Consider the following 10,698-nt stretch of genomic DNA (forward strand, 5'->3'; position numbering starts at 1 on the left):
CATCAATATCATGTGCGGCATGACGTTGATCTGATCCAATACCTGTAAGGCATGCTTTGTGTCTCTTAATAAGTGAGGCACCAATGCCACTGCTGGCTGTAGCATGTCGTCCAAGTATTGTCCCAGGCGGTGGGTGACCGACCCAATCCCACTGATTATGGGCCTACCCGGTGGACAGACTGGGTTTTTATGTACCTTTGGTACCTGATAGATTACAGGGATCCTAGGGGCCGAAGGTATCAGAAAGTCAAATTCATGGTCATTAACCAAGTTCTCATTCAGTCCCTGTTTCAGTATTTGTCTTAGCTCTTCTAGATAGGTTTTAGTGGGATCCCTATCTAGTTTTTTGTAGGTGGATGTGTCTTGGACCAGCTTAGAGAGTTCACAATTATACTGAGCGAGTTCACAATTATACTGAGCATTTGTCATGATGACCACTCCACCTCCCTTATCAGCTGGTCTGACTACCAGCTGTTTTTCTTCCAGGGATTTTTTTTATCTTGCTTACCGACTGGTCTGACTGTTTAATGGTCATCTCACGTAAGTCTTTGGACACTAATCTTTTAAAAGTTTCAACTGTACTGCCCACAGGTGCACCTGCTGGGTTGAAAGTAGAATTAATACGTAAGCTAGTGTGCCTATAATTGTCCATTGGGTTATTAGCATTAACTGTGGTGTTCTTCCCCAGAAAATACTTCTTAATATTTAGACGTCTCACAAACTTTTGTAAGTCAATGTATGTATCAAACTTGCTAAGCCCTCGTGTTGGTGCATGCTTAAAGCGGAATATAACCCTGCATTTCAACTTTGCTCTAAAACATTATTTACAGTATATTATATGCAACCAGCATTTTTTTTTTTACTAGACCAGCATTGGAAGGGTTACACAGGGCTTTAAAGTTCCTTTAGATTTCTGCAGAAGCATTCGAAGCTGAAAAGAGATACATTTTGTTTACAGAAATGTATCTAAGTGTTGAATGACTCATCTCTCTGACTGAGAAGGAGCTTGGAGGACTGCCAAAGAGTGTATAATTGTTTATCAATAGATACATAGAATGTAACAATCTGAACTTCTGCATATCTCTCCACGGAGCTTGAAACGTCTGTGTTTAACCCTTCCAATGCTGGTCTAGTAAAAAAAAAAGGCTTTTTGCATATAATATACTGTAAATAATATTTTAGAGCAAAGTTGAAATGCAGGGTTATATTCCGCTTTAAGGCCCTTACTCAACAGGCGCATCTCATTATCTTCAAGCTTGACACCACTGACATTAAAGATACCATCGCTGTCTAATACTTCCTTCTTTTTTCCTCCCCCTCCTCTGCATCCTCTTCGGCTCCTCGCTTTTGCTGTCTCCTGGGTGAGAGGTACATACTTAGATCCTCCTCTTCCCAGGGTTTGTATCTGGGTTTGGGTAGGTCCCAGAGAAAAGAAGAGGGGGACAATTGGTCATGTTGGTTTCTCAGTGGGTCATATCTGTTTGATAAGGGTATGTTTCTCCCACCCTCATTAAATGATCTATAAGGTGGATGTATTTGGGGATATGCACCTCTTGGGGCCCCTCCTCTAGGTTTTCTGTTATGGGGGTCTCTCCATGTTGGGGTTGGTTTGGGGTACGGACTCCCCCTCCCTCCTCCCCTTGGATTGGGATTTCCCCCCCTGCCTCTTTTTGGAATTGCACCGACTGGTTTATTGGTTCCCAATGCAGGTTGTGGGGGGACACCCTGTGGTTGTTGGTTTGGTACTATATTTTGAGCAGCTCTAGCTGCTTCTTCCTGTGCTTTTATTTTTTTCTTTATCTGCCAGCGATAGGCCGTATGCTCTTTAAATGCCATGGTGTCTCTAATAAATTTCTTTTGTTTGTCAGCAATCGTGATTTTTTCATTTCTTTTGAGGAGCTCAAAGAGGTTCTTGGATTTCTCCTTAAACTCTTCCGTGTTTTTGTAGGGATCAAGTTTCGTTTTAATTGAATCAATATCCTCTCCCAAACGTTCAATCCTATTCTGCTTACGTTTGATTAAAAGTTCCATTGTTCCCAAGCCGCGTTTTGTGAGATGCTCCTCCCACTCCTTATCATTGGCCTCTGAATCCTCACCGTCATTGGCCTCCATCTCCCACCTAACCGACCTGGGAACAATGCCTTTATTGTGGTACTTTTTAAGGGTGGCTATATCCCACCATGCAGTGAGTGGGATAGAGCTGGCCCTGACAGTGAAGAGTGGAGGTAGGAGGACACATCGCTCTGCTAAATGAAAGTAATCACTGAATCACCGAAGAGACTGCTATGGTGGCACAGCAACTTCCAGATTCCACAGCAGTGGCAAACAAGGGCAGCACAGGCTTGGAAAAAATGTTACCAGTAAGTATGGTATACATGTTATAATATAAACATTCACAAATCACAAGACCAGTGCCACATTCTGATAGTCGATATGCATTATAAATAATGAATGTTCTACTTATTACTGTACTCTAATTTCACCCTATTGTATGTAATGTATAGCTACATTTCTTTCCTTTTGAGCCTAGGCAGAAATGAGGGCGTTGAGGCCAAGGAACAGCAAATTTACTCATGACAAGGAGACACAATTTTAGCCAATGTGAATGCCTCAGTTTGGCAATTTTGACGTGCCCTACTGAGTCACATGGTGTCTGAATTTCATGGACAGTTTACTTCAAATATACATTTGTATTTTCCACATTTTCCTCAAAATAGACATTTGTACCATCCTCCATAAGCTCTGGCCATCCTATCCTTTGTCTAAATTACGCGTATAGAGTTTTTGTCACAAGATAGAGGCAGAACACAACATTTCAGCAACTCTGCTGTCACGGGATGGTGTGTGGACATCACAATAATGTGACAGGAGATGGTGTGACAAAGAATTGTTGATGCCATCCTTCGGCCTGAGGCTCTGAAATAAATATGATCCGAAATCCAGTATCAGCATCCTGTAATATGCAGACACCGGGTCTGGGGTGAGCACATCTGGCGGGCTTGTGTTCTGCCATTTCCTGGCACGATGTACGGAGGAGGATGCCACATACTGACCCCACAGAAGACATCAGCAGAAACACACGGCAGTGCTGACAGCAATGATTAGCTCCAACCACTGACAGTGGCCAGTTGTGTTTTTTGAGCCTTGAGGTGCCAGGTCTATCTGACACATTTCCTGACCCATGTGCATGCAAAAATAAAATAAACTCCCATTTCTGCTTCTCATTAGCACTCCGAGAGAGGTTACCAGTCATTTTACATGCAGATGGGAATTTCACATTGCAATTAACATTTACCCAACCAGAGCAGATCCTATAATGCTGTATGAAAAAAAATGTTGGTGCCTTGGCTTCAGTTTTTCAGAATGATGTTTCTTCTTACTTTTACTGAAAGTGTGATTGAAATGAAGTTTTGAAAAATCTGACTTTGCATTACTCATTTTATTTCTGGAACTGGATATTACCGCCATGCATCCTCTGCACATAAGTCCCATTCATGTACTCCAATCATCTGCCTTCTCTGCCATAGCTGCTCTCCTAAAAATGACAAATAATTCTCTTAAAGTGCCACTGAAGGGAAAAAAATATGATATAATGAATTGGTTGTGTAGTACGGATAATTACTAGAGCATTAGTAGGAAAGAAAATATTCTCATATTTTTATTTTCAGTTATATAGTTTTTTTCTTATAACATTGCATTATTCTCTAATATTTGCAGTTTATACATTACACTAAGCATTCTAAATGATTTTACAGAGCAGGCTAGTGAACTTTTGAACTTTCCTCTGCAGAAAAAAAAATACAGTGACAGACATTTGAGATAATAAGCTTCAGAAAACAGAGCTCTCTGCGACTGCGAAAGTTGTGGATCAGTGGCTCTTTTGCATAGATAACAACTAGAGTTTCTTAACTCTTCCTGTACTGGAAACAATATTAGACCCATACCTCTTCTGCTGCTAATGTTTTATTTCTTAGCTGTACTACACATATAAATCATAAGTTTATTTTCACTTCAGATTCCCTTTAAAGAACAACTGTAGTGAGAGGTATATGCAGTCTGCCATATTTATTTCCTTTTATCAATACCAGTTACCTGGCTATCCTGCTTATCCTCTGCCCCTAATACTTTAGCCATAGACCCTGAACAAGCATGCAGCAGATCAGGTATTTCTGACATTGTTGTCCGACCTGACAAGTTTAGCTGCATGCTTGTTTCTGGTCTTATTCAGACACTTCTGCAGCCAAATAAATAAGCAGGGCTGCCAGGCAACTGGTATTGCTTAAAAGAAAATAAATATGGCAGCCTCCATATACGTCTCGCTACAGTGGTCCTTTAAAAGCCTTACGCTAGGTTCTCATGATAGATGACACTTAGCCATAGCTGTTGGATCTTTAGCAACAGCAATGTTCAACACATTGAGCACATTGTTCCCTTCCTCACCCTGACTGGAAGTTACTCCATTGTATGTTGCGCCATCATGCCTCTTCCCCCTTGCATAGCAACAGACAGGTCATGAGCCTGTAGGCTAGCGATGCATCTGTACAGCATTCAACGTCAAACCCAAACGCTGCTGGAGCCAGAGATTGTGCATCTCCTTTTTGGGGGTAAACAAACATCCATTTGCTCAGCAGGGCCAAATATCTACCCCCAAAATCATGGGGCCTCTCCAGCAAAACCACAATAGGGCCCCCAATGTTCACCCTTGCCTTCTCCTGGTTACCCTCACAGCCTGGGGGCCCATCTTAAAACAATTGTAGCCATCATAATCTTCACACCTATAACAAGTGTAGCCATAAAAACGCCTTATCTGAAGGATGGACCCCTTTATCAGAGAAGTAGAGTAGTAGTTGGGAGCCCTTTACAGCCATAGGCTTACCTGTAGTCGCAGGGGCTTCTCACCTGGTGTTATGTCCCTGCAGCCCTCTCTTCCAAGTCCAATCTCCCCCCTTGAGCAGCACCCACCCAATCCTTTGACCGATGAGACATTTTCAGAAATCTGGCTAATTACTAATAGAGTCTGTCATTCCATTCTGTCATCCGTTCCTCATCCACAGTGAAAGCGCAGGAGTATTCCTAGAGAGCTGCTCACTCCCCTCTCCAATGCAGAATAAATAAACAATACTGTTCTATCCAAATACCTTTATTGTATAGTTTAATGGCAAAATCACATGATCCATGCCAGCTGTTCCCCCAAGCAGACAGCCTGGGCCAATATTTCATGTTCCAGAAGCCTAAACTCTTTCATGGCCATGCCATTCTCTATTGAATACAATAGTAGAGAAGGTGGCAACATGAGCCATGAGGTGAATTGTAGTACAGTGACCAGATTTTTCTTGGCTCAAGCTGGGAAGGAGGAAGGGGGGGGGGGGGGGGATGGGGGGTCTGGTATGCTAGTGCGGCGTGCAAAGCGTGCCGTGCCAAAAAATGGGGGTGTCGATGACAAGGGTAGGGAAATGGGTGTGTCCATGACATGGTGTGGGCGGAGCGAGCTGTAATGTAACTCTGAGGAAGTGGGCCAGAGTTTCCTCCCAAAACACAGTTAGGCAAAGTGACCCTAAAAGTAATTAGGCAATGTTCCCCAAACACATAAGAAAGCAGTGTTCCCACAATGATGTGGTGAAATGGGTGATTTGCATCATGGATGTCAGTCCATGACATGACTATGTACTCTGTAAAGTGCTGCAGAAGATGCAAGTGCTACATAAATACATAATAATGATATGGTGGGACATTAGACTGTGACTATGGCTGGGATTAGATTGTGAGCTCCTCTGAGGACAGTCAATGACATGACTATGTACTTTGTAAAGTGCTGCAGAAAATGTCAGTGATATATAAATATAAATACATAATAATATCGTAGGACACTAGACTATGACGGGATTAGATTGTGCGCAAAATCTGCAGAAACTGCTGATGCTACAGTATTAGTATACCTTTTTATAATTATGAGCCCCCAAAATGCCAAATGCTGCAAAAATAACCCCAAAGTAGCAAATGTAGTCTCTATGACCATCAAATAACTGCAACCGTTACCTCCAACAAATGAAATGCAACAACCGTTACCTCTGATACATGAAATGCAGCAGAAAACGATTACTCCGACTACGCATGGAGACCATGCTTTTGAAGACACGGCTATTCTACAGGTCAGGTGCTGCATATATTTGTATATTTCAAATGTAGGGACCATGCTGCATATGACGGGACCATGCCCCAGATGTAGGGCATTCTGCTAATTTGGACTTATACTATAGATGTAAGGGCCATGCTGCATACCTGGGGCTATACCACATATGTAGGGACCGTACTGCATATTTTGGAGTAAATCTACATGTGTAGTGTCCATACTGCATATGTGTGGACCATACTACAGATGTGGGGGACAGGCTACATATTTGGGGGGCATACTAATTTGGCAGTTGGTGGGAGCATTTTAAGATTTCCATATACCTTTGCATGGTTTCCACTGGTGGATCTTGGATCTAGGTAAAGTCAATTTTTGCTAAATTCTGTAGTTTCAGTCTATTTTTGCTGAATACCGAGTGGTCCAAGGTGGTATAATGATGGCTACCCTTCAACTGACTTTCAGATGAGGCCATGGTCACAGGAGAGGTAAGGCACTTATATAAACATGCTTAGGACCTTTATTAACAGTGGGCATAACTCCAGTTCAGCTCTTCAATGCACAGTTGATTACTCTTGCTTTCCTATGGCATCCTGCAGATGGAATAAGGAAATAACAACAATTTTTTCTCTAATGTGTTCAATCATAATGACTCAGTTTGGAAAGCTATGATAATGACATTTGATACATGCAGAGCCAAATCATTTCAGTAACATTTTTAACATGTTTTCATTATTTTATACTGTACAACAGTGTACAGTATAAATGTATTAGCCTTTAATTACCCTCATTCATTAATAAAAGAAAAGTATGTCCTGTTAAGGTATTCATGTAATTAAGGTGATGGAAAATTTGGCACAGCGCAAAGCCGATAAACAGCTTACCCTGCTCCTGCAAAAATCCCGATGGCATTAAAGAGACACTGAAGCGAAAAAAAAATGATGATATTATGATTTGTATGTGTAGCACAGCTAATAAATAAAACATTAAGATCAGATACATCAGTGTAATTGTTTCCAGTACAGGAAGGGCCCTTTTCCACCAGCGCAAACTGAATTGCAAAGACGCAAACCGCTAGCGATTTTACAATCGCTACGGTTTGCTTTTTAACATAGGAATCGTGGTAGGTCATTTCCACTACCGCGATTCATTTTTTACGGGAACGCAAACGCACGGCGGAGCGATATTTGCCGCGATTTTGCTATGCAGTGCATAGCATAGCAAAATCGCAGCCGCAAACGTCGGGGAATCGCCGGTAATTGCGATTCAGCAATCGCTAGCGTTCAGCATGAACGCTAGCGACTGCTAGTGGAAAAGGGCCCGAAGAGTTGAGAAACTCCAGTTGTTATCTCTATGTAAACAAGCCATTAAGCTCTCTGACTAACTTAGTCGTGGAGAGGGCTGTTATCTGACTTTTATTATCTCAACTGTTCCTGGACTATTTACTTTTCCTCTGCTAGAGGAGAGGTCATTACTTCACAAACTGCACTGAAAGACTAATTTTGAATGCTGAGTGTTGTGTAATCTGCACATATTATAGAATGATGCAATGTTAGAAAAAACACTATATACCTGAAAATAAAAGTATGAGAATATTTTCTTTGCTGCTAATCTTCTAGTAATTATTCATAGTACACAACCAATTCACTATATCATATTTTTTTTCGCTTCAGTGTCTCTTTAAAGGGGTTCTGTGAGGGGGTGTTGAAGATAAAAACAGACACTAACCTGGGGCTTCTATCAGCCCCCTGTAGCAGTAATGTCCCACACCGTCCTCCTCCGATCCGCCGTTCCCCGCCAATTATTCGTCTAACAAGATGAATAATGCGCGCTCCCGCTCGAGTCATTGGAAGCTTACTTCGCCGTGCAGCCGCAGTTGGATGGCATGCCGCGCTAGCCCGGGGTCGGCGGCGGAGAATGGCAGATGGGAGGAGGACGGTGTGGGACATTACTCAGCCTACATAGAAGCAGCCGCACACTCCAGCAGCAGCTATAACATTCACACTGGTAAGCACTGTACACTTTTTGTGATCACTATGTTTATTCATAAGATTTACTTGAGCATGGGCAGTTTGTATCAACTGTGAAACAGCCGGATTGTTGCACTAGATATATGCATGTATTTATTTTTCCCAGCACTCAGCACTTTTTGATACAGCAAAACATAGCAGATTTTTGTACTTTTTGTGATTTTTTGGATTTTTATATTTTTTATTAGTAATCTATATTGTGGTATTCAGAAGCCCCAGGTAAGTGTCTGATTTTATCTTCAAACCCCCCCCCCCAGAACCCCTTTAATTACTGTTCCACCTCAATGTCGCCATGGACTCTGGCGAAATACGTAATTCTATTATCTATTGCTGGCAGCTGAATTGCGCTGTTTTTATAGTAATTTGGGCTCCGCCCTTTGACGGCACCAAAATTACTGTTCGAGCACAGCATTCACATTACAGCCTATGGCGGTGCAAGGTGCGCCAACATTTCCTGTACCCTTTTTGCCTATTACCTATTAAGTATTCCAATCACCTATTAAGTATTCCAATGACACTATGATGTTTTCCTTTGTTAATGCGTTTATGTAATTAATAAGGGTGTGCCCCAGGTACTCATTTGTCATAGCGATAACCAAGTGGTGAGTGAGCTCTTTTTTTCCTCTAGAAGTAATTGCAGTGAGCCTGAGTACAGCAATGTCAGCAGTCAGCCCTGCCCACATCAGTTCTGCATGAACGCATGACAAATGTCAGTTTATCCAATCACTTTCACATTTTTTTCTGCTGTCAAGAAAGGACTAATTGCAGCATTTTGCAGAACTTGCGGCTCAGATTGGGGTCCTGACCACGCATTCCAGATCCTCGACATTGATTGATATAGAGCAGAAATCCACTGCAAGGTTTTAAACAGAGTCAGGAATATATATGTCATGTAAAATGCCAACCCTGTAACAGGACTAAAGGTGTTTACCAGCCCAGGGCAATGTACGAATACACCTATAATTTAGAAGTCGAAGTCAGACTATACTGTATCTGTAACAATGCAACAGTATATTGATAACAATGATCTAAAATGTATGATCACTGAAGATGACAGATTTTGCCTTTAATGCGAACCTGCACTCAGAACTCTCTGCGCTAAAAGATAAGCAACAGCATAAAAACCTTTAAAGATAAACATTTCTTTTTTTACAGCTGGTACAAATCCTGCAATAAATCTGCAGTATGTCTACTTCCTGCTTTCATGGAAGCAGACATATTGTTACCATCCTGTGTTTACAAATGAGCTCTCTGCTGTGGCAGTCATGTGACATGGGGAGAGATCAAATTACAATTTGTGTTGAGTCACAGATGAGGGAGAATTAGACAGGCTAAACAATGTAAATACATAAAGGGTGTATTTCTCTATGTTTTCCTTCTGTCCTGTGCAAGAGAGTTCTAGTCCACTAACAAACCCAAGCCCGTTACAGGAAAAAAAAGTTATATAGTTTCTGTTCTCCGTGAGATCACTGCCGCTGTCCTGGACCCCCTGACAGTTCGTGGCAGTACTTCTCTTTTCGTAAACGAACTTAACCGTACTGTGCCTGCAAAAGTACAGCTGCACATGCTCAGTAACATGAAGCGCTCGTGGACGAGCATGGCGGGAGCACGGCAACGAGAGCATATTCAACAAGCTCTAGTTGGGTATGTTCAGGGAATCCATGCGTGGCAATGGTGGGGACAAGGAGAAGATGGGAAGCATCTGGACTGACCAGAGGCCCCCTCTACCTAGGTAAGTATCTAACTTTTTCCCCCCTGCTGTCTTGTGTTCACTTTAAATTATGACTTCTCCAAATGCGCAATAATGTTTTTCAAACCTCAGACAAACCTAAGTACAAAGCAACTGCACTCAGACATGCGATTATAATTATTTTGGCAGGATAAGGGAACAAGTTCACTGTAGTCACTTATTTATCACTGATGTAGCAGTAACGTGTAAGCCATGTTAGCCACCAGGTAAAGCAGCAAGTTTTGAATTAGGATATTACCATTTATTGCATAACTTAGAAACATTTCAAGCTAGCCAATAAATGGTATCATCCTGATCAGTGGCGTAGCTAAGGCGCTCTGGGCCCCAGTGCAAGTTTTACATTGAGCCCCCCAAGCACTCTAACAACTTATAGGGTGCAATAAAACCTGGCAAGGACAACCACAGTATGTGGTGCAAGCAGGGGATGGGGAACCATTAATTACTACTATTCAAAGCACCTGTAGAAGCCATAATTGCCAGCAAAGGACCAATAAAGAGCTAATAATGCTGTTGAGGGAGGGCCCCTCTGGCCCAAGTCTAAATATTTTATTGGAGGCGTCCTAGAAGTCTCATTACAACTGTGTGTATTTAAGAGTATATAGAGCTTACCTCTTTAAGGACTAGGGGCGTTGTAATAGGGGGTGCAGATGTTGCAACCGCATCAGGGCCCTTGGGCCAGAGGCCCCCCCCCTCAACTTCTGTATTAGCTCTCTATTGGTCCTGTGCTCATAATAATCACTTCTATAGTTGCTTTGAATAGTAGTAATCATTAACAAACTGCTCCCCATCCC

Source organism: Hyperolius riggenbachi, chromosome 3 (genome assembly GCF_040937935.1).
Source record: "Hyperolius riggenbachi isolate aHypRig1 chromosome 3, aHypRig1.pri, whole genome shotgun sequence".
NCBI classification, from domain to species: Eukaryota; Metazoa; Chordata; class Amphibia; order Anura; family Hyperoliidae; genus Hyperolius; species Hyperolius riggenbachi.